Source organism: Rhinoderma darwinii, chromosome 3 (genome assembly GCF_050947455.1).
Source record: "Rhinoderma darwinii isolate aRhiDar2 chromosome 3, aRhiDar2.hap1, whole genome shotgun sequence".
Taxonomy (NCBI): domain Eukaryota; kingdom Metazoa; phylum Chordata; class Amphibia; order Anura; family Rhinodermatidae; genus Rhinoderma; species Rhinoderma darwinii.
Window position 1 is genome coordinate 117,102,550 of NC_134689.1, and position 25,415 is coordinate 117,127,964.

General features: G+C 40.6%; 1 protein-coding gene across 2 annotated transcripts in view; it reads left to right on the forward strand.

The window, feature by feature from the left end:
• The window catches only part of SLC26A2 (solute carrier family 26 member 2), a 75,535-nt gene that overhangs the window by 12,685 nt on the left and 37,435 nt on the right, over positions 1-25,415 (forward strand). Inside the window, exon 2 of one of the 2 annotated variants that reach the window (XM_075856611.1) lies at positions 20,899-21,087. The exons of the other annotated variant lie outside the window; for it this stretch is intronic. The gene's annotated coding sequence lies outside the window, so the exon portion shown is untranslated. The remainder of the gene's footprint in view (positions 1-20,898; positions 21,088-25,415) is intronic. 2 annotated transcript variants of the gene reach the window in all.

Below are 25,415 nucleotides of genomic sequence, written 5' to 3' on the forward strand. Positions count from 1 at the left end.
TTTTGTAAAAAAAAGATTCAGTGGTCTAAATTTTAGGAATTGACAGTGACAGGAGCTCCTGAGTTAAACTGCCCATACGCTAGTCGTAGACAGCTGGAAATTATAATTTCAACCATTTGCTGCCAAATATTTGTGTTCTTTGGTGGCAAAAAGAGCATGGCAAATGCAGATAGAACACAGATGTATGCTAGAAAGTGGATCTGATGTGTACATCATTTTTGCTTGTTGTCAGGTGCACATTTAAAATTTAATTAATAACAAAAGACAGTCTGACTCCAGTTGCCATACGCCAACTGTGGCAACCTCATCAACATTCACCCAGGCTACATAGCAAGATAGAGATTGATCTGTACATTGCCAGTGATTTTTCGATGCGATGTCCAGCCGAAAACATTTACAGACCAACTATACCATCTACAATCAATAGTATATGGCCAGCTTTACTGCTAGCCTTACTTGTTATATATATATATATATATATATATATATATATATATATATATATATATTTACTATTGTTTAACCCTTTGAAGACCAATCCAGTGTAGCGTTCACTACACTACAGGGCCAGGTGTGAACTTGCCTAGTACGCTGCCTGGCCCCTGTCAATCAAAGGAAGCAGGGAGGGAGGGGGATTTAACTGGGGAATGATGAGAGAGCATTTTTGTGCAATGGTGTTGCCCTCTTTGCTCCAAAATGCTCATTTGCATAAATGTAATAAAAGCTTTTTCTCTTCAAAAGAGGCACTCTGGGGAAAGACATAATACATGTCAGAATCAGGTTAGCATGTTGGTTGTTCAAAACGGACTTCTGGTGATAGACAAAAGTTGCTTTTTTTTTGCCTCTCGACGTTCCAGCGGTAATAATGTTTTTATTTTTACTGTGGGAATGAATAAATATCTGCCTGAATGAACGCTTAAAATATTAAATTTATTAGTTTCACTTTTTTTTAAAAAAAACTAGCCACAAAGGTTGGGTTCAAACTGTGCGTTTTTGGTGCATTATTAGCATTCATGTTTTTGTTTTGGTTGATGAACTCCCATTGAGAGACATTTATCTACCAAAGCAGGAAAAGCATGTTAAAAACGTAGTTGAACTATGTCCTTGGTTGAACTTGATGGACTTATGTCTTTTTTCAACCGTACTATGTAACTATGTATTTACAGTATGTAACTATGTAGTGAGAAACAGAGCTGATATGAGCCCTACCACTGATAATTGCTAAACCTCCCTGGTTAGGTTAAATATTAGATAGACTCTCTGCCTAGAAAAGAATAGCTATCCCACCAACTTTTGGTGTTTGGTGTGACAAAAATGTCAATTCTAAGGATGGGTTCACACGACCTATTTCAGACGTAAACGAGGCGTATTATGCCTCGTTTTATGCCTGAAAATAGGGCTACAATACGTCGGCAAACATCTGCCCATTCATTTGAATGGGTTTGCCGACGTATTGTTCAGACGACCTGTAATTTACGCGTCGTTGTTTGACAGCTGTCAAACGACGACGCGTAAATTGACTGCCTCGGCAAAGAAGTGCAGGGCACTTCTTTGCAACGTAATTTGAGCCGTTCTTCATTGAACTCAATGAAGAGCAGCTCAAGATATACGAGCGTCACAGACGCCTCGTATATTACGAGGAGGAGCATTTACGGCTGAAACGACGCAGCTGTTTTCTTCTGAAAACAGGCTGTCATTTCAGCCGTAAAAGCCAGCTAGCGTGTGAACATACCCTTATACAATAAACAAAAACGAAAGAAAAACACAAATAGTTGCCCTAGGGTTGTCACGATACCAGAATTTGGACTTCGATACGGATAATTCGTGTAGTGTTGTGATACTCGATACCTAAACGATACTTTGCCAACAATAATAAAAAAAATAAGTTCTTCCATTCTCTGATGTGAGGCACGTGGTATGAATTTTGAATCTCCATGTGCCTCACATTAATAGTAATTAACCTCATCATGCTCCTCAGTCATAATCGACAACATTGGGTTAATGTGTCAGGTCCATGATGGGGTTAATTAGTATTAATCTGAGGGACATGGAGGTTCAACGTTCATAATACCTCGTGCCTCACATTAATAAGTGAAAGCAGTTTCTATTTTATTTTTTTAACAGCGTAAACATCATGTGACGCTATAAATTTGTTATTATGGTCGCGAAGATACCGAATGTGTATATTTTATGTATAGAGACTTTTATTTTAATGTTTATTGTAAAAAATGTGTGTATTTTTTTTCTACTTTTTTATTTTTAAACTTTAATGTACTGGCATATATCTATATGCCAGTACATTAGCCTGTATGCAGATAGTACACAGGCAGTTGTTAGGACATACTTAGGCTACATTCACACGACAGTGAAAAACGGCCGACACACGGCCATTTTCAGAACAATTAAGTTCTGTGTGTGTATTCACATGGCCGGTTTTTAACTGCCCGTGAATATTGGCCGTCAAAAAATAGGGCATGTACTATTTTTGGACGTTTTCACAGCCAGACGGCTCCCTTAGAAGTCAATGGATTCGTTTTTACCGGCCTTTTTTTAGGAAACAATCCTTGTAACGGCTGGTAAAAACTGATCCTAGCCGAGGACTCCCCGCACACAGCGCTACATAGAAGGACAGTGATGTCGGGCTTTCAACAATTGAATCCCTTGCCAGGGCATCACAAGAGCTCTGGCCGGGGACTTCAGTTTTCTAGCACCCCTCCATGTAGATAGCAAGCCCCCCACCCATACCCTGTAGATATCGCGCCACTGTAGCTCCCTGTAGGAGTGGAATCCCCAGTGGCCAGACCCCACTCTGGCAGGGGATTCCGCTCCTGGAGAAGCCCCTGGCGTCACTATCCATATATGGACAGTAACGTCAAGGTGTTACTCCTAGGGCGGTATCCCTGGTCCACTCTGGCAGGGGATTCCGCTCTCCTGACGTCACTGTCCATATATGGACAGAGACATCAGGGACTCCGCCTATGAGTCGAAACACCGGCCCGCTCTGGCAGGGGATTCTGCTCTCCTGAAATCATTATCCATATATGGACAGAGACATCAGGGGCTGCATCTATGAGTGGAATCCCCGGCCTGCTCTGGCAGGGGATTCCGCTCTCATAGCTTCACTGTCCATATATGGACAGAGACGTCAGGGGCTCCGTCTATGAGAAATCTCGAGCCAGAGGGGCTCCACCCCTACAATAAGCTACAGTGGCGCTATCTACAGGGGAGGGGGTGGTATCTACAAGGGGGGGGGGTGCTATCTACAGGGGGGCGTGCTGTCTACAGGGGGGTGCTATATGGGGGTGTTGCACTATCTACAGGGGACACTGTGGCGCTATCTACATGGGAACTGTGGCACTACGTGGGCTCTGTGGCACTATCTACAATGGGCACTGTGAAACTATGTGGGCACTGGTACTTTATATGTGGGCACTGTGTCACTTTATATGTGGGCACTGTGGTACTATGTGGGCACTGTAGCACTATCTATAGTGGGTACTGTGGTACTATGTGGGCACTGGCATTATTTGTGGGCACTGTGGCACTATCTACAGTAGGCACTGTGGCACTATCTACAGTAGGCACTGTGGCACTATCTACAGGGACATTGCAGCACTATCTACATGGGCTGTGGTGATTTCAGGGGGTTGGGACAAAAAAAACCCTGAAAAATGAAATCAATCCTTTTTTTAACAGCTATGAAAAACGGATGGCAAACGGATGAAAACGGCCATTGAAAACGGAAAGACGGACTGGAAATGGATGAAAATTTAGTGTATGTTCACACGCTTAACAAAAAACGTCTGAAAATACAGAGCTGTTTTCAAGAGAAAACAGCTCCTGATTTTCAGACGTTTTTTAATCAAACTAGCGTATTTCGCTGTGTTTTTTACGGCCATTTTTGGAGCTGTTTTTCTATTGAGTCAATGAAAAACGGCTCCAAAAACGGCTCAAGAAGTGACATGAACTTCTTTTTACGGGGCGTCATTTTAAGTTCTGTTTTTTGAAAATTAGGTGTAAACATACGCCTTTTCGGAACAGAACGCCGTATTTCCCATTGAAATCAATGGGCAGATGTTTGTAGACTTTCTGCTTCCGATTTTTCAGCAGTTTTTCGGGACATGGGGGTGTTTTGTAATGCGCCCACCATGTTCTCTGTCTTCAGGGCCGGCGATCATTAGTGCAGCGCTGGCCGCATCACATCATGCTGACCGTGCGCGCACACTTGTCAGTATTCAGGAGCGGGGCAATGGCTGTATTACACAGCCTTAGCCCCGCTCTAACTACATTCATGTATTACAATACTGAGCAGTGCGGCCGCACAGCTTAGTATCGAAATACATGAAATAACGGTATCGAACCGTTTAAGGGTGCACGGCAACTAAATAATATTGGTATTTCGATGCATCGTGCAACCCTAATTTGCCCTAGTAGGCGACAGGTCAATTTTATGACAAAACACAATTTGCCTATAAGGCAACTAACCCTATTCTCCAGACTACCAACAGAAGGTAGTGAATTGTTCTATTCACATAGCTCCTAACAACGAAAATAACCTTTATTAAAGGCACATAGCCTATATTCTGAAAACAACACGAGCCCAAAAACATCACTCATATAGATGTAATGGTCAGTTTCTGCTAACAGCAGTAGAATTTGTATATTATCTATACTAGTCGGAAGCGTCTGCAGACCGCTATCCCAAAATTGATACTAAGCTGATGGTATGTTAAAAACATTCAACAAAGGCCCCCCCCCCATGGCATGTTTCGCTGAGATGGCGTCCTCAGGGGTACAATGGGTTAATGACTGAATGCCACCTGACACGTTTCTGCACCGAGAAAAAAGCCCCAGTGCGTCATCAGAGGTGTATTACAAAAGTCAAACAATGGGGAAGGTGCTATAACAATTGCACTGTAGAGTGCTAAAACACCAACATCATTTTCTACAGTATGTCGGCCCTGATGTATGGACGCCGAAGCTGTATGAAGCCTTGTGTATTGCAGGACAAGTTGTACTTTATTTTGTTGCCGTTTGCAGTACAAATATATTAGTAATTCATTTATATTAGTTGATATGTTAAAATAAATGTTACTTACGTTTTAATCTTTCTTTTTTTTTACGCCATGCATCAATCATCTTAAATAATGTTGTTCATTTATAGAACAGCTTGTTACGGTCATGATGATACCAAATATATGTATATTACTTGGTGTTTAATAAACGTTATTAAATGTACATAGCAAACTTTTGACTGGGCCCCCGCAACCAACGCCCTCCCGACAATGAACATTTATTAGTTCTGTGGCAATGTAAAAATACAGCTAGGCTGCTTAGTTGTAGATCAGCTACTCCCCCCACTTTATTAATAATGATCCCATTTCCCCCTGTAGATAGAGCCCATTACACTCCCTTTTATATAGTGCCACACACAACCCCTTTTAGAATGTGCCACACACTGCTACCTGTAGATAGTGCCACACACACCCCCTTGTAGATAGTGCCACAAAGCCCTCCCTTGTAGATAGTGTCACACGCCCCTTTGTAAATAGTGCTATACAGCCCCCCTGTAGATACACCCAAATTGTAGATAATGCCACACAGTCCCCCCGTGTAGATAGTGCCACACAGTCCCCTCGTGTAGATAGTGCCACACAGCCCCACCGTGTAGATAGTGCCACACAACCACCTCTTGTAGATAGTACCACACAGCCCCCCTTGTAGATAGTGCCCCCCTAAACAAATAAGCCTCTTCAGCAGCGTATGAGACACCGAGATCGGACCCTTTGCGTAGGCCGGCGTGATACAGTGACGTCATTGTGCCGGCCTGCGCAGGGATCCTGCCCCAGTGCCTTATAGGCTGCAGGCCTAACGTGACCTGTAGCCTAATGAATTGTAGAGCAGGGAGCTAGGTCCCTGCTCCACCATAGAATTCAATTGTATCTAAGGACGCAGATATAATTTAATGTGGCAAACGATTTCTCTTTTGTTCATTCAGTTTGCATTGTGTTAATTGATAAAAAAAAAATCTTAACACTTCTACTTTTGAAACCATTCTTATATATATATATATATATATATACAAAAATATTTAAATGAAGAAGCACTCGTGTAATTAAGTGTTGGGTGCAAAGTAACTAGTAAAATGTTCCACGGTGGAATTTAAACTTTGCTTGGCTCTAAACGTGGGCAAATAAAACCACAGATTTTCTTACTGGACCTTGCTGGAATGCAGCATTCTCTTTTCTTGTATATATACACATATATATGCAAACCTGTGTACTGATAAAAAAAAACACAGGCATTTGTAAGGGCAAACCAGATCTGTAATACAGCAGTGTATTACACTTGTTTCCCTGCTCGTTATCGTGTGGGCACAGTGGCATTGCCCATGCAATAGGTGCGCTAAAATAGTATGACGCAAATCTTCTGAGAACTCCGACCTGCGCCATACTATTACAGTACTGGTCCCATAGTGGTTACGTTTTTACCGCCGTCCCATTAGCTACCTGTGAATACTTTATGTGAGAATCTCAGGGCAACTGAGGGAATTTTACATTTCCTAGGCTGATTGTAGGAGCAATTCATTGTAACATTGTAACATTATAATAGGGAAGTGCTATTTATAAAATCACCCAATATTTTATGCAAAGTAGTCTTTAAAGTTTTGGAAACAATAGTTTTGTTCGTCACGGGATAAAATGCTGTAAACTTGAATAGGGGACTGTATTATGCTTATGTTGGTAGTAAATACGTATGTGTACTTACTTTTATTGCAGCTGTCATTAAGGTCTCATATATGTGGCAAAGATGGGCACTCCGTGTGCCACCATTTGGTGCCTCTTTATCATATTTTTATGGCATGTCTCCATGATGCATGCATTGGTGATGATCCATACAACACAAATCTATAGTACGCCAGTGTGCCTGAGGCCTAAGGCCCCATGCACACGAACGTGCTTTTGCGGCCGCAATTCCCCCGAAAATCCACGGGAGAATTGCGGCCCCATTCATTTCTAAGGGCCAATGCACACGACCGTGGTTTCCACGATCCGTGCATGGCCCAGGAGCCTGGACCTCAGAAAGAACAGACATGTCTTATTACGGCCATGTTCTGCGGGGACCAGGCTCATGGAAAATAATGGACGCACGGCCCGTGATTTGCGTGTGGCTCGCGGCTGACACTCCGCGGCCGTGCACATGGCTACGGTCGTGTGCATGAGGCCTAAGGCTATTTAAAAGGCAGTTGTGCGATTTCAATAGATTACCAAGCAGGCATTTTTACTTTGTGAAATATATCGTTTAAGATGGAGAGTATTTACAAAAAGTAGTAAGACCTGCACAGAAAGGTATTACTACTAGAACAGGTTTGAAATATGTTCAACCCGTTTATTAGATCTGGCAAAGTGTCAATGTTAAGTTGTGGTTTTTAAACATGTTATACATAGTTGCAGTAATATAATAACTGTTGTTGTTTTTGAAGATGTATAATGTCAATAGATGCTGAACATCTGTACAATGTATATTCTGAACATGTTGCTCTGTTTAATGTACAAGGTATCTATATACAGATAATGCTGAGCTTTTATACTGTTGCGGCCTAGGCGTAAGGAGTTCATTGCTGACAACCAGTATACAAAGATAGTGTCCATACTGTGTTTGTGTTAGGCTAGAGTCACATCATGTGTTATCATCCATGTAAAAATAACAAATGTCCATGGTGTAACAGGATGCAACAATGATGTCAGGAGCTTCTCCAGGAGCGGAATCCCCGGCCAGAGCGTTACCGATGCTCTGGCCAGGGATTCTGGAATCTCAAGTTCCTAACGTCACTGTCCATATATAGACAGTGACGTCAAGGGCTTTACCAAGATAGGATTAAGATAAAATAGGATTACTATTCTGTATATCATTCTCATTGAAAAAGCTCACCTCTGCCCAGCTCTCTCAGAATACACAATTTAGCAGCTTCTTCTACATGCTGACAGCTGACTGACCTGTCACGTGACCTTACATACGCTTTTATCACATGACATTCTTCCTATGATAAGACAACAAACTGACACTATGTTAGTAAGTTTCAGTAAAGTGTCGGTTTGTAGTCTGTTGCTAAAGAGCAATTCTTGTGATCCATTTACAGTCTGAGGGTATGTGCACACGTAGTGACCAAAAACGTCTGAAAATACGGAGCTGTTTTCAAGGGAAAACAGCCCCTGATTTTCAGACGTTTTTTGAGCAACTCACGTTTTTCGCTGCATTTTTCGCGGCATTTTTTAAGTCTGTTTTTGGAGCTGTTTTCATTGGAGTCTATGAGAAAACGGCTCCAAAAACGTCCAAAGAAGTGTCCTGCACTTCTTTTGACGAGGCTGTATTTTTACGCGTCGTCGTTTGACAGCTGTCAAACGACGACGCGTAAATGACAGGTTGTCTGCACAGTACGTCGGCATTTGAATGGGCAGATGTTTGCCGACGTATTGTAGCCCTTTTTTCAGATGTAAAACGAGGCATAATACGCCTCGTTTACGTCTGAAAATAGGTCGTGTGAACCCAGCCTTAATACTAATCTAAAAAGGCTCCGCTGGGATTTTTAATGCTAGTATGAGATTTTTTCAAGAGGATCATGTATATGGTGCCTGCCTTATGATCCCCTATGATAAGAGAAAAAGGAAAAGATCCTGTTCACATGCCCAATGATTTGTTCCCCTTGACAGGTACCATATGTGACTGGCAGTCACTCATCCACATCTCTATTGAGACAAGCAGGCATGTAAAGCTGGTCTAAGGCCGGATTTACATGAGCGTGTGCGTTTTGCAGGCGCAAAAAACGCGGAGTTTTGCGAGTGCAAAAGATACTTAACAGCTCCGTGTGTCATCACCATATGATGCGTGGCTGTGTGATTTTCGCGCAGCCACCATCATTATGACACTCTGTATGTTTGTAAACACGTGGTGCTTTTCTCTTTTCATTCATACTTTTTACTGCTGTTGCGCGAATCACACGCGTCACACGGAAGTGCTTCCGTGTGCTGCGTGTGATTTTCACGCACCTATTAACTTCAATGGGTGCGTGATGCGCGAACAACGCACAAATATAGGACATGTCGTGAGTTCTACGCAGCGGACATACGCTGCGTGAAACTCATGGACAGTCTGCACGGCCCCATAGACTAACATAAGTCTATGCGAGGCGTGTGAAAATCACGCGCGTTGCACGGACGTATTACACGTTCGTCTAAATAAGCCCTTAGTGTGCAAGATATCACGCAAGATATCTTTATGCCTTAAAGAGAATGCATCATGTTAAATATTTTATTTTTCTAAATAACCCATTCAGGACATCCAAATCAGCATAGGTGACTCATTAAAAAATAACTTTACTAGTGTCTCTTAAAAAATTGGGCACGTATGACAAACAACAAATAAACAAAGATATATATGATCACCAAGATTACTCACGGAAGAGATAAGGATTGATCAACTCAAACTACCAGTCATATTGGCCAGTAGGATATGACATCGGTCCAGTCATTGGTGCAAAGCAATAGGTACACGTAAAGAAAAATTGGAATGAGCTTACCAGATAAGTTCCTAAAACGTGAGTCAAAGAGGCTCAGGTGACTCCTACAGGAAATAACAAAAACATTAAAAAAATAATTGTTTTTCTTAATGCACAAAAGCAGTAGACATAAAAAAAACTATGCAAAACTGTATGAAAGTTATACTACAAATTATATTTACAACAAAATGGTGCCATTATACAACTCGTACCGCAAAAAAAAACCAAGCCCTTGTGGTTAGTCGACGAAAAAATAAAAAAATGTATGGCTCTTAGATTGCGATAATGGAAAACAAAATCGCCACTACCTTAAATATAAACTACACTTTCGTCAAACTTTTGCTGAAACAAAGGTGCAAAAGCACCCAGCTAAACGCTTTGCTCCTTCAGCTGTGATCAGCGCTCCTCATCAGGCTGAAGACGGCTCACACAGCCGTCTATGTAAGCCGTCCTCTACTTGACAGGGAGCGCCGATCACAGCTAGAGGTGTAGGGCGCTCAGCTGAGTGCTTCTGCACCTATGTTTCAGCAACGGTGGGGGTCTCAGCACCCGCACCCTCACCAATTCAAACTTGGTTGACATATCAAAAGTTTGATGAAAGTGCAGTTACTCTTTAAGGCCAAAACTGGCTGCGTCTTTAAAATGATCAAGAGCTCAGGTAATGTTGTTCTTGTCCAGCCTTCAAAATTAATGAAATGAAATTTGACCACCAAATAGGCCCACCATTTTGAAAACACTACAGCACTGCGTTGTACTTGTATTGTGTCATGTATTAGAAGAAGAGTCATACCCTGCTGTGTTCATCTTTATGAGTATGCACATGCTGGGGTTCGGGGAGAAATTAGCCAGTGGTCAGTCCTCCCTTCTTCTTGCATTAGCTAGTAACTCAGTAGTTCCTGCCAACAGGACAAACATATGTATGGGCCAGTGGCCACTCGCATCCCGCCATCTTATGCGGCCAATTGTCTCTGCCTGCGCCTCCTAGGTTTGGGGAGATGTGCCACTGGGCATCCCCTTCTACCCCAGTTTCTCCCTGTCCGGCTCAGCTTGATTGACAGGTCTCTATTTGAGTATATATACTTATTAAAACTAAGATTTCTCTAAAACGCTGCAGCGATATAAAGTAAAACATCGTTGAATAAAGGCACTTGTCAGTAAATCAGGCTGCCGACGGTTAGGGCAGCATGAACATGCTGACAGGTTCTCTTTAACTGAGTATTAAGTATGTTCTGTAGTATAATTTTGTATCCATTTTTATATTGAGGTCTCCTTAAGTAGTATAATCTAAGAATGTGGCCCTGGAGCCAAAGGTTGTACATCCCAGTAATAGGAGAAGCTTTGACAGTCCCAACATTATACAAAAATGTTCTAAAAAACAGGGTCACATCCACTTCTAATGTAAAACAAAACTGAAGAAAAAGGTCAGCGCCTATAAGTACGTAACTGTACAGTTGTGAAAAGAAAATACAAGTAATGATTTCATTTATCTGTCGTGCACTTGAATTAATGATGCCAGACTGCATTCCAAGAGTTCTAGGACAATGGGTCACTTGGGCACATATTATGATAGTAAGATTATACTGAACATTTCAATACAGAACTCACTTTGTCACACAGACTAAGCAAGGGAACACCCTAAGTGCCGTTCAGCAAGTTATTAAGAAGAAGAAACTGTCAAGAACAGCGACTGTCTCCTGTATTGTATAAGTTATAACCACCATACATTGTATCATGGACTTTACAGCTATGATTACTAAGCAGTTTCTTTTAGAAAACATCACAACCTTATCTTCTGCAAAATGACCACTTCTCTCAAGTATGGTTCTGCAGATAAGTTGCATACTCCTACTGATGATGTACAATTGCTAAAAAGATGCAATTTTGTGTGCACAGATGATTTTCTTATCATGATGCTTTGACAGTATACAAATAATGAACCAATATTATTGAGTTTCTGCTCTTCTGTAATCTCTAGTTAGGAAATGTGGACACCATTTTTTTATATCATTTTTTTAGATACATTTCTAGTATAGCCATTTTCTAAGTACATAAATGAAGAAATGTCATCAAGCTGTCAGGAAGGCCGTCAGTTTGAAGTCTATATTCACCTTAGGGCTTAAATCCGTGCAAAGCCATGTGCACAGACACTCTGTGGCTGCAAACTGAGTCCCTACAGAGTTTCTGATAGTCTATATTATAGACCAATAGGCACTCCATGTGCCACCATATGGTAACTTCATGACGCACTCAACCAACTTAGTATAAAGACGAAAGCACGGAAAAATATTTTTCAGTAGTTTTTTTCTTTTTATCAAAATATAGTATCAAAAGAACATACTCTTCATCAAAAATGTATAGCAAAAAGTGATATCACCCGTTTAGAGGATCCGATAGATTTCTTTGGTTTCCAGGATGCTTGAGAAAGGAGGAGTATCCCCGAAACGTCGCATCAGGTGTTGTGAGACGCCGACCACATCCTCCACGTGAAGTCTCTGCTGCTAGTTTTGTAAACTGAAGAAATCTAACCGGATCCTCTAAACGGACTATGGGTGATATCACTTTTTACTATATATTTTTGATCAAAAGTGTGTTCTTTTGATACAATTTTTTTCTGTGAATGAAATATATTTTGATAAAAAGAAAAAACTATTGAGAAACATTTTTCCGTGCTTTAATTTTTATGCTACGTTATTTAGAGACACAGGAGGTGTCTTCTTAGGCCAGATTCACACGAGCGTGTGCGTTTTGCGCGTGCAAAAAACGCTGCATTTTGCGTGCGCAAAAGGTCCATAAAAGCTCTGTGTGTCAGCAGCAAATGATGCGTGACTGCGTGATTTTCACGCAGCCGCCATCATTATGACACTCTGTTTTTATGTTTGTAAACAGAAAAGCACGTGGTGCTTTTCTGTTTTCATTCATAGTTTTGACTATTGTAGCGCGCATCACGCGCGGCACATGGAAGTGCGTCCGTGTGCCATGCGTCGTTTTCACGCACCATCAATGGGTGCGTGATGCGCGAAAAACGGGCAAATATAGGACATGTCGTGGGGTTTACGCAGCGAACATACGCAGTGTGAAACTCACGGACTGTCTGAATGGCTCCATTGACTAACATAGGTCCATGTGATGAAAATCACGTGCGTAGCACGGACGTATTATACGTTCGTCTGAATAAGCCCTTATAGTACATTGCACCCATTTGCCCATTTAAACAGGGTCTACAAATTATATTGCTTGCACTCATGATTCCAGCCTAAACTACTTAAGTTACTATGTGCTTAACCCCTTCAGGACTGAATTTAGTGGAATTATGCGGTGAAAACTTTGATTATTTTTATTCCTTTTTTTATGGTGTTCACCGTGCCTATAAATTACATATTTAATTTATTCTGCGGCGATACCATATGTATATAGTTTTATTATGTTTTACGGTGTTTTTTCACGATAAAATCACAGTTTTAAAAAAATTATTTCGTTTATGTGTTGCCATATTTTAAAAGCCGGAACTTTTTGGTTTTTCCATCAAAGCCGTGTGGGGGCTTGTTTTTTGCGGAACGAACTGTAGCATTTATTGGTACCATTTTTCGGTACCTGCGATTTTTCGATCCTTATTTATTCAATTTTGGGGGGCTGAAGTGACTAAAAATAGCGATTCTGGTATTGTTTTTTTTATTGTTTTTTTTAAGGCGTTCACCATGCGGGATAAACAAGATAATATTTTTAGCATTTAGGCTGTTACGCACGCAGCAATACTAATTATGCTTAGTTTATTTTATTTTTTTCTAAAAATAAAGGACTTTATAGGGGGAAAGGGGCGATTTTTTAAATTTTGTTACTTGGAACTTCTACTTTTTATTTTTATAAATTTTTTGTAACTTTTTTTTAAACTTTTTTTTTTAGTCCCATTAGGGACTTGAAGATCCAACTGTTGGATCATTGTTATAATACCCTGCAATACTAATCGCCTTCTGTAGATGGCAGACCCGGAGGCCTTAGCAACCATCAGCACCCCACAATCGTGTAGCGGGGTGTCGATGTTGTTGTAACTCCTTAAATGTGGCGGACGCTAGTGACCGCTGCATTTAAGGGGTTAATCGGCGGGGATCACGGCTGTGATCCCACCCAATGTCTTCCTTTAATGCTAAGGCTGCTAATAGCAGCCAGTACTGAGAGATCACGGGCATAGGGGAATGCCTGTGCGCACTGTTAGACGCATACGTAGATTAACGGGCTGCAGGCACAAGGACCAGCGCTGCAGCCTGTTAATCTACGTGGGCTGGTCAGGAAAGTGCTAAAGGATTTTTTTCGAAGAGAGAGAGAAAATTGATGGCCTATCCTCAGCGTGTGAGCATTTCTTCCCCTTTATTCCCTATACTGTATTGTCAAATGCAGACACACCTGTAGCAGCTATTCAGAGTATTACAGCCTTCTTCCATTCTAGTGAAAGGTAGTAGGCTGCAATACTCTGAACTGCCGCTACAAATGTATCACCGTTTGACAGAATTGAGCAGCGATCACCCCTTCAAAACAAAGATTGGCGAGAGTTGAGCCTCTACCGATCAGATATTGATGGCCTTTCCTGAGGATAGGCAATCAATTTCCGCTCTCCTGAAAACCCCATTAAAATATATTTACTTGGTTTTTGTTAGTTTTAACCCCTTCTCGACATTTGTCGTATGGATACGTCATGGAAAGCTAGTGCTTCCCGCATTTTGCCGTATCCATATGACAAAGGGTGGACAACGGCTCAGAAGCTAAGTCGGTGCCACCATCGCCGGATGTCAGCTCATATCCGGCTGTAATGGCGGGGACCGAAATTAGCTTCGATCCCCGCCATTAACCCCTTAAATGCAGCGCTCAAACGCGGTTGCTGCATTTAAGCTGTTTGCAGTTCATCGGAAGCCCAGCAATGGCAACGGGAGGCCTAATACTGGCTTCCTAGTCTGCCTAGCACGGAAACCTCCCAGGGCCCGCCCGGCGGCGGAGCCTGAAAGGCTTCCGTAGCTGATGGTAAGATGGCTCTGGATGTTAGCTGTATGTTACATCCACCTGTAATGGCAGGAACCGGAGCTAGCTCCGATCCCTGCCATTATCCCCTTCGATGCAGTGATCGTAAGCGATCGCTGCATCTTCGAGGTTGCTAGCAGATTGCCAGTCCTGCCATGCAATCAGGGCTGGCGACTGCTGCTATGGCAACAGGAGACCTAACAATGGCCTCCTGCTTTGCCATTACGGAAGCTGATTAGGCCCCGCCAGGAGGTGAAGCCTAATCGTCTATCTGTCAGTGAATTACTGACAGATCTAATACATAGGTAGTGCAATGTATTAGAAGAAAAAATCTGACAGTTGGACGTTCAAGTCCCCCGAGTTAACATGCCCACCACACCCTTAGGTTAATACCTTAAGTGGTGTAGTTTCCAAAACGGGTCACCTCTGGGGGGTTTCCACTGCTTTGGTCCCACAGGGGCTTTGCAAATGCGACATAGTGCCCAGAAACCAATCCAGTAAAATCTGCACTCCAAAAGCCACTCCTTCCCTTCTGAGCCCTACTGTGTACCCAAAAAGCAGTTTATTACCACATACGGGAGAAATTGCTTTACAAGTGTTGGGGTTCTTTTTTTCCTTTATTTGTTGAGAAAATGAACAATTTTGAGCTAAAACTTTGTCTTATTGATTAAAAGGGATTGTTTTTTTTTTCACTGCCCAATTCTAATAAATTCTTTGAAACATCTGTGGGGTCAAAATGCTCACTACACCCCTAGATGAATTCCCCAAGGGGTGTAGTTTCCTAAATGGAGTAACTTTTTTGGTGTTTTCATTGTTTTGTCCCCTCAGGGGCTTTGCAAATGCGACATGGCCTCCGCAAACCATTCCTGCTAAATGTGATCTCCAAAAGCCAAATAGTGCTCTTTCCCTTCTAAGCCCTGCCGTGTGTCCAAACAGCCGTTTATGACCACATGTTGGGTATTGTTTTACTCAGGTGAAATTGCTTTACAAATTTTGTGGTGTTTTTTCTCCTTTAGTCTTTGTGGAAATGAAAAAAAAAAATAGTTAAACTTACATTTTCTTTGAAAAAATTTAGATTTTAATTTTTATGACCTAATTCCAATAATTTCTGCAAAAAACCTGTGCGTTCAAAATGCTCACTATACCCCTAGATAATTTCCCCAAGGGGTATAGTTTTCAAATTAGGTCACTTATGAGGGGGTTTCCACTGTTTTGTCCCCTCAGGGGCTTTGCAAATGCCTTCATAAACCATTCCTGCTAAATTTGAGCACCAAAAGCCAAGTAGCGCTCCTTCTGAGCCCTGTTGTGTGTCCATCAGCCATTTATGACATATGTGGGGCATTGTTTTACTCAGGAGAAATACCGTATTTTTCAGACTATAAGACGCAGTTTTTAGCAAGAATAAATCTTGCTAAAAAAAAAAAAAGTTAGATACATTTTTAAGAGTGTAAAAATAAAAACCTTTTCCCATTTTTCCCCAAGCACAATGTAAAAAATAAAATAATTTCGTCCCGCAACAAAATAAGCCCTCACACCGCTCAATCAATACAAAAAAAATAAATAATTTTTTTCCTATTTTCTGTTGTCTAAAACCTGGGTGCGTCTTATGGTCAGGTGCGTCTTATAGTCCGAAAAATACGGTAGCTTTACAAATTTGGCTTTTTTTCCTTTAGTCCTTGTGGAAATTAAAAAAATTAGCTAAACCTACATTTTCTTTGAAAAATTTAGATTTTAATTTCTGCAATGAACCTGTTGGGTCAAAATGCTCACCGTACCCCTAAATTATTTCCTTGAGGTGAGTAGTTTCCCAAATGGGGTCACTTTTAGGGGATTTCCACTGTTTTGGCACCGCAAGAGCCCTTCAAACCTGACATGGTGCCTAAAATATATTCTAATAAAAAGAAGGCCCCAAAATCCTCTAGGTGCTCCTTTGATTCTGAGGCCTGTGCTTCAGTCTGTTACCACACTAGGGCCACATGTGGGATATTTCCTAAATCTGCAGAACCTGGGCAATAGAAATTGAGTTGCATTTCTCTGGTAAAACTTTCTGTGTTACAAAAAAAAAAATGGATTAAACGTGAATTTCTACAAAAAAAAAATGTAACTTTTAAATTTCACCTCTACTTTGCTTTAATTCCTTAATCTAAAGGGCTAAGAAACTTTCTAAATGCTGTTTTGAATACTTTGAGGGGTGAAGTTATTAAAATAATGTGACATTGGGAGTTTCTAATATATAAGGCCCCAAAGTCACTTCACAACTGAACTGGCCCCTTTAAAAATAGCCTTTTGAAATTTTCTTGAAAATGTGAGAAATTGCTGCTAAAGTCCTAAGCCTTGTAACGTCCTAGAAAAATAAAAGGATATTCAAAAAACGATGTCAATCTAAAGTAGACATATGGGGGATGTTAATTAGCAACAATTTTGTGTGGTATAACTTCCTGTCTTACAAGCAGATACATTGAAATTTAGAAAAATGCTAATGTTTGAAATTTTTCGCTAATTTGAGGTGTTTTTCACATTTAAATACTGAATGTACCGAGCAAATTTTGCCAGTAACATAAAGCCCAATGTGTCACGAAAAAACAATCTCAGAATCGCTTGGATAGGTAAAAGCATTCCGGAGTTATTACCACATAAAGTGAAACATGTCAGATTTGAAAAATGAGGCTCTGCCAGGAAGGTCAAAAGTGGCCAAAGAGGGAAGGGGTTAATGGTATGTAGTGTTGCTTGTTTAGTAAAAAATAGTATCAATACATTGATTACTAGATACAGCCAGTAGCCACCAGTATCTTGTATATTATGATATAATATTAATGTTTATGTGCCATGGTTGCATACAATTACAAACTGAATAACACAAACATTACATGAGTAATGTTTGAAGTATAATCATTATACGCATACAATATAAGTAATTAAAGCTGTTAGAAAAATCTGAGCCAAGTAGCTAGAACATCATCTATATGACAAATTGTTATTGTACCCTGAGGCTGTACCCACAACTTAGCCTTATATTAAAGGTATATATACACTATTAAGCGTGCATGGCAACTTATTTCTCTTTAATATATTTTATGAAAAGTTTGAGTGGCCTTTCTTGTTTTTCATATATTAAAAAGTTTGAAAAATTCAAATAAATTAAAAATCATAGTAAGAAATGTCATTAGAATAGCTCAGTAGTGTAGGCCTCATTCAGACAGGCTTTTTTTGTACTCATGTTCAACTTTTCGTATACTGGATGTGCTGTAAGCTCAGTTTAGTTTAACTAGAGGTATTACTTCTGGAATAAAGAAAGTTAAACACAATACAATACAATACAATACAATACACTCCTCTGAATGAAGCATTAGGCTCTTGTTATAACTTAAGGTGCTGATAACTCACCTCACAAATGAGATATTGAATTTGTTTTTTTCACATTTCTGTTGTTCACCGGTGGCGTTGCTAGCAGTGGGCATCAGGGCCTTGGATCTCTCAGTACTAGCAATTGCCACAATAAATTGTATATGTGTCCTCCCCCTCTGCCAGTGCCCTACTTATCTTTAAAGTCCGACAACACCTTTGTTGAAAATGTAGTATTATTTTTTAATTTTGACAACTTTTCCTGGCTCTGCCACAACTGCCATAGGACTGGAAATATCCTGCCTAATTCTGAGGACTTTTACCATGATGCCTCCTTTTCCGCCTGTTTGAGGCTAACCACTGTTCAGACTCGTGGCCACTGACTACACTCAAAACTAGAAACTCATGTGTGTTTTTAGTGGGTGTGTTCCTATTTCTTTATTTATAACAAAATGGTTGATGCGGTCGGCCATCTCTCCATTCATTTTCTGAATGGATTCAGAGCGTGGCGGCTGCCTTGGTTTCCTGGACGGCGATTGGGGGACCCCCGTTTTCTCTAGCCACACATATCACTCATTTATAGTATATCCTGTGGCTATGCCATAAATGTTTGATTTAGGAATACCCCTTAAAGCTTAACTTTTGGACATTATTTACCCAAAATGGAAATAATAAGGAAAAACCCTAAAGCATTTAAAAATATATATGTTTATTTGTAAAAATACACTACAATTGGCCAGAGGCAGCCACATATAGGAGGAGATGAAGAAGAGCGTTGCCCTCAGACATTTAAGTCTCTAGTAGTTACTAAATGTGCTCTGTTTTCATAACTCTCATAGGCTTCAACATGCGCCTCTCCAACTAATATACCCCTATATGCCGCTGCTGTCGGACATCTTGGTTTGCTGAATGACAGGGAGTGGGGTATATACATATTAGACATTGAAAACATTTTCCGTAAGACAGTTATCAGAAAACTGACAGGGTGTGTTTTTTTCAGGTTGATATTTGTATTAATAATTGTACCATTGATTCTTGATTTTTCAACATGACAAGACAAATTGACTTAAATTGATGCATTAAGATGTGTTATTATGGCTCTATATCAGTAACATTAACTATAACAAAAAATGAGCTACTTTTGCTGTAATTCTATTGATGACAATCTTTAAACCATTGGCAGTCCCGGCTGGCACATAATGTGCATCTAACTTTATAGCTGTGCTTATTAGCTTAAAAGATATTGACAGAATGTTTATTTTCTGTCTGTTTTTTAATTTTGTGAAAGTTCACTGTAGGATAAAATAGCAGAATATAAGGACATGGAATGAGTGTCTTGTGACGCTTTTTTATTGTACCGCAATCACTGTTGAAGTATGATTTTATTGTGGCTATGATATAGAGTAGCATATAAAATTTTATCAAAGAAGCATTCCCACAATTTTTTCATTCTCTGGCCCATTGGAAAGGCACATTATGTACATTGTGGTGAAGGTAATTTTGTTACCGGTGGCTGTATTTGTGAGTTATCCACTCCCTTCTGGTCCTCAGTTGTGTCATGTGACCAGCACTAGGACTCTCCAACTGCCACAGCGTCTCAAGTGTGGACAGGAAGTCAGTTTCCACATTCCTTCCTCCTTTAAGACTCACATCGAGGCTGTGATAGTAATGAATGAAGAAACTGACTTCCTGTCCACACATGAGACGCTGTGCCCATTGCAGAGTCCTAGTGTTGGTCACATGATACAGCTGAGGACCAAAAGGGAGTGGATAAGTCACGAATACAGCCACCGGTAAGAAGATTACCTTCACCACAATTTACATAATGTGCCTCTCTAATGGGCCAGAGAATAAAACATTTTGTGGGAGTGCTCTTTTAACTCACTAATGCAGGAAGGCGTCTTTCTTGTTGAAAAACATTAGCCTACATTCTTATTAGCAGAGTTTTGCACAGTGGTACACGTTAAGTGTATATGCATCTTAGGAACCATCTTTTCTTTTTTTGCTCCAATGCTTATAAAATAAAAAACTGAGGCAACTTGTTTAACTAGTCATGATTAAATATATCCTGGCATTTTGACTACACAATTCCTTTGTACATCAGGTTGCTGCAGTTGCTGCAGCATGGATACATACTACAAACAAACAAACAAACAAACAAACAAACAAACAAACAAACAAACAAACAAACAAACAAACCATGTGAAGAGGCATCTGAAGTCAGAGTACATCAGTATTATTCATACACAACATGTTATAATTCCCACAGCTTGAACAGGCTGGTCAATGTGAGTGATAGACGGGCCAAAGACACAGGTACACAGGCTAGAGCATTGTGAGAAGGGAGACGAAGACAGAGAGCATGCTTCACAGGGAACATCCACTGAGCTCTGAACTTGCAGCACCACAAGCAGCCATGTGACAGAAAGCTGGTCTTGAAAATAAATGAAGCAATACAGAAATATCCAACAATATAATACAATTTAAACCTCTACAGGTAAACGGATGGTTCAGTTTAATTTCAAAATCATTTTTCCCATGTCGAAGGTGCCTACCTGTAATGTACTCACCTTACCATGATCCAGTGCCGACCTCCTCTGCCAACCTGCCTAGTTCTGAGAGTTATGGTGGAGCTCGTAAGGTCTTCGAGCGGCGTGTGTGTATGGCTGCTGATCAATATGAAGGACACGGCCGTCCTGACTTCTGTGACAGTTATTAGTTTTCCTAAGCTGGTTCCTCTGCTGTCTATTACCTATTGAGAAGCTTACTTTCTGACCAGGCTTTTCTGCAAGCTTTGGATTCTCTTTCTACTTGTTGTTGCTATTTGTTACACCACTCTGGACTGTCTGACCGTTCACCTACCTTTACATTTTTGCACTAGTAGGTCTAGTGGTATTTGACACTTGGCCTGTCCCTGACCCTGCTTTTGTCTTATCCTCTAGTTTTGTCGCTCTCTTGGCTGATACCTGGTAATGACTACTTTCTCTCTCCAGGCAGCGCCTTTGCTCTACCTGCTCTTTAACTGCCAGTCGGCAACAACCCTGGGAGCTGCGACCTGGGGATTTCATGCTTCAAAGTCCACATCTCCGTACAGAGGTTAAAGCACAAAAACTAGGGATTCCTTAGACTCTGCACCTCAGCTGAGCCAGCGTCGATCTGACTGCGGTTCCAGCTATCACCAGGTAAGCTGAATATAACAGAATAAGTGACCCTTAAAATATGGATAAGCTCCAATTAGTTGTGGATCAAGTGTCGTCTGGCACATCAGGAGGCATCACAAGTCCTGGCAGTTGATGCATCATTTCTGTTTGTGAGCTTAAGTTGAATCTACTTGATCGTTTTTCTGGAAACCATAAAGAATTTATATCCTTCCAAGTGAGTAAATTATATTTTAGGCTCCATCCTCATTCCTCGGGTTCTGAACAACAGCGTGTTGAAATGTTGGTCTCCTTGTTGCAGGGGGATCCACATCAAATGTGGGCCTTCTCTTTGTTACCTGAATCCCAAGAACTGTGGTCTGTGGATGAGTTTTTATATGATGATCCAGATAGAGTTGCTGTTGCCAAAAATAAAATCCTCTCTCTCTGCGCCAGGGGAGACACTGGGCTACCGAATCTCAGTGGAATGATTCTGCTCTGCATTGTCAGTTCCATTTTGTTTTGTCTGATGCCATCAAAGATATGTTGATCAATCATCCACCTGCAATCTCTTTGGAATCAGTTATGTCCCTTTCTATTAAATTAGATAGGAGATTGCAAGAACATAGTCAATAATAAGCCTTGACTCTGCTTAAACGTCCAAAGGCTGAGGTGGCATTATCATCTTCTGAGGAATCAATTCAGATTGGGGCAACTCAACCATTTTCAGATTAGCAATCTAGACTCAGGAATCTCAGGCTCTACTTCTATTGTGGGGGATCCGGTCATCTTATGAACTCCTGTCCTAAGAGGCTGCCACCGGAAATCTCAAGCGCCTAGGTTTGTCCCAGAAAGTATTCCCTTTCAATTCTTCCAGAATATTATTGCCTGTTCAGTTGTCTGGTGAATCTAATATGTTTTGGGTTAGGCTTTCTCGACTGTGAATTGGCTGCTAACTTTACTGATATGAATATAGCGATACAAGTAAATTACCTTTGACTAGATTGCTGTGTCCCTTCAAGTTATTACTGTAGATAATATCCCTCTGTCACAAAATGTAATTGAATTTGTAACCCCTGAAATTTCTGTTCTGGTTGGGTCCCTACATTTTCAAATCATGTAATTTTATGTTCTCAAATCACTTTCTACTGCAGTTGTGCTGGGGTTGCCTTGGTTATGCAAACACAATCATGTGCCTGACTGGTGTGTGGGTGCCATAACCTAGTGGAACCCAGAAGATAATGCTTATTACCTGTCTGTTTCTCTGAGTTCTGTGAAGGATTTCTCTGATGTGTTGTCTGAGTAAGCTTGTGACAAGTTGCTACCTGATAGAGGATATGATTGTCCAAAATTGGATCCCTTCTGGATCCCATCTTCTTTTAGGACGATTCTATAACCTCTCACCCCCTGAATGCCAGTCACTTAAGAATTACATTGCTGACAGTTTATGGAAAGGGTTCATTAGGCCATCCTCTTCACCTGTAGGGGGCAGTATTTTTTTGTTTTTGCAAAAAAAGGTTTGTAGCCCTTTATTTATTTCCGATACCTCAATAAAATTACAGTTAGGAATCAAGACCCTCTGCACTTGATTCTAGACCTGTTTAATCAGTTACAAGGGACTATATACTTTAGTAAACTTGATCTTTGAGGGGCCTATCATCTCATCTCAATCCGACAAGTGGTAGACTGCCTTTAATATTCCTGATGGTCATTATGAGAATTTTTGCTTTTTTAATGCTCCAGCAGTTTTTCAAACTTTGTGAATTACATTTTCTGAGATTGTATTGGAAGGTTTCGTGGTGGTATACCTTTATGATAATTGAACTTTCTCTCCTGACTTTCGTTTGGTACTTTTGCGCTACATTGTCTCTGCTGCAGGTTTCACATGTATATACTATCGAAGATTCGATGCAAGCGAAGACCTTGAAAGGTTTAGGCTGTGTTCACACGACCTATTTTCAGACGTAAACGAGGCGTATTATGCCTCGTTTTACGTCTGAAAATAGGGCTACAATACGTCGGCAAACATCTGCCCATTCATTTGAATGGGTTTGCCGACGTACTGTGCAGACGACCTGTAATTTACGCGTCGTCGTTTGACAGCTGTCAAACAACGACGCGTAAATTGACTGCCTCGGCAAAGAAGTGCAGGGCACGTCTTTGCAACGTAATTTGAGCCGTTCTTCATTGAACTCAATGAAGAGCAGCTCAAGATATACGAGCGTCACAGACGCCTCGTGTCTTACGAGGAGGAGCATTTATGGCTGAAACGACACAGCTGTTTTCTTCTGAAAACAGGCTGTCATTTCAGCCGTAAAAGCCAGCTAGTGTGTGAACATACCCTTACAGAGGTGCGAACTACTACAGAAAGTTTAAAAATGGGTTCTTAGAGTTGGCAAAACCTCTAACTCATTTGACAAAAAAAAAAAAAAGCTAATGTTTCAGAATAGAAGGCTGAGTCTTTGGAAGATTTTGAGAAGCTAAAAAGGTGCTTCATGAAGACTCCAGTTTTAGTTCAACCCGATCCACAGCGACCTTTTATTGTAGAGATTGAGGCTTCTGAGGTTGGGGTAGGAACCGTTTTGTCTCAAGGTCAATTTACTTTAAACAAGTAATGTCCATTAACAGGCGCTGCCCTGACAAGTTTGGGAAGATTTGGTATAGATGGTTGGAGGCTTCGGACACTGCCGTTTAATGCTTGTTTGCCCTTCTGGATGGAATGGGAGCAATGCGGGATGACTGGAGCGCTTGGGTGAATGGTGTGTGCATGTGTGTTCTTTTAGTTGTTCTTAGGCATCTACTGTGGTCACATCTTCTGCTACTTGTTGGCAGCTAAGTATATCCTGTATTGTGATACTCCTTCATCTGTTCACTGCCTTATCTGTACTTGTAACCATGGTGCCTTGTTATTCCAACCAGTTTACGGGTTGGTACTTATGTTGTATTTACTTGTACTTTTGTACTTTGAAAATGAATAAATAAAACCTTTTAAAAAAACAAAAAAAAGTAATATCCAAGTGATTTTTTTTTTTTTGCACCTTTTCCTAAACTGAAAATAACTACAACACTGGTACACCGGGAAACTACTCTGGGAACGGCAACTTCGGGATTCTCTGCAGCAGCGTACAGAGATTAAGGGGGGGAAACCAGGGATAGCTTAGACTTCGCATCCCAGTTGAGCCAGCACCAAATCAGCAGGTTGGCTGAGCATAACAATACTTTCTAAAATTGGTAACCTAGATGGTATGTTAGCTATTTATAGGAAAGTTTAATAGATCTTAATGCTGCTTGCAATAAAGCCTACTATATAAAGCACTGTGAGGGCTGTGCTACTGTACTTATGTAAGTACATTCGATCACTAACTAATACAAGCTAAAACCTCCCCAACTGTATCATATAGCCAGAAATAATGCTCTTGTGTAGGATTGGCAGCAATCTATTTTTACTTTTCACATTATTATTAACATAAGTATTTACAATAATGTTATTTTTAATAATACAAATTCTGGACTAAGTGTAATTCATAGGAACCCCTATAATTATGTGAGTGAAAAGTTGGCCCTAAATGGCAGGATTTATTATGCAAGATTTTGCCTGACTAGAGCCAGCTATTCTGCAATTCGGAAGGCTTCTTTGGAAACCTTGTTGTGTAGTTTATAGATGACAAGCTAATATAAATTGTTTTTAGTCATAATTTAACTATATCCTATCATCTTGATTTTGAATGGATACTTATCGGGCACTTTCTGGCCATCCAACCAACAAGTATGTATCTTTCCAGTGTCTAAGATCAGGTTAAGTCATTGTCTTAAACTGACATGTCTGAATCCTGCCATAAATGACCCAAAAAAATGAGTTTAGAAAACCCATCTTCAAATACCCTATTAGGACATTTTTAATTAATTGGGACCTTCGTCATTTAAACAGAGTAGAGAGTGGTTTCAAAGAGAGTCTATCAGCACGAGTATGCACTACATGGACAGCCCTTTCCTTTTGGAGGACACCGTGTAATGCTTAATTTCCCCTCTCGTGGCACAGGGAATTAAATACTTGCTTGCATCTTCACTCATAAATTGAATCTGATTGCTGGGGGTCACACTGTGATCAACTTTTTTTGGGGGACCATTCTAACAAAAAGGGATTGCCAATATTGGACCAACCCTTTAGGGCTACTACTAATATATAATCCTATTGTGGATTATTAAGTAGTTGTTGGAATTTACAATGAATAAAAGTGTCATTTAAAGCATATGAATGTAAGTAATTTGCTTCTCTTTTGTTGGCATACATATGGATAATGTTGAGAAATGTGAGAAAATTATTCAGTTATACTTGTAGTACCACCTTTAATAGTATGTAAGTATATAGATAT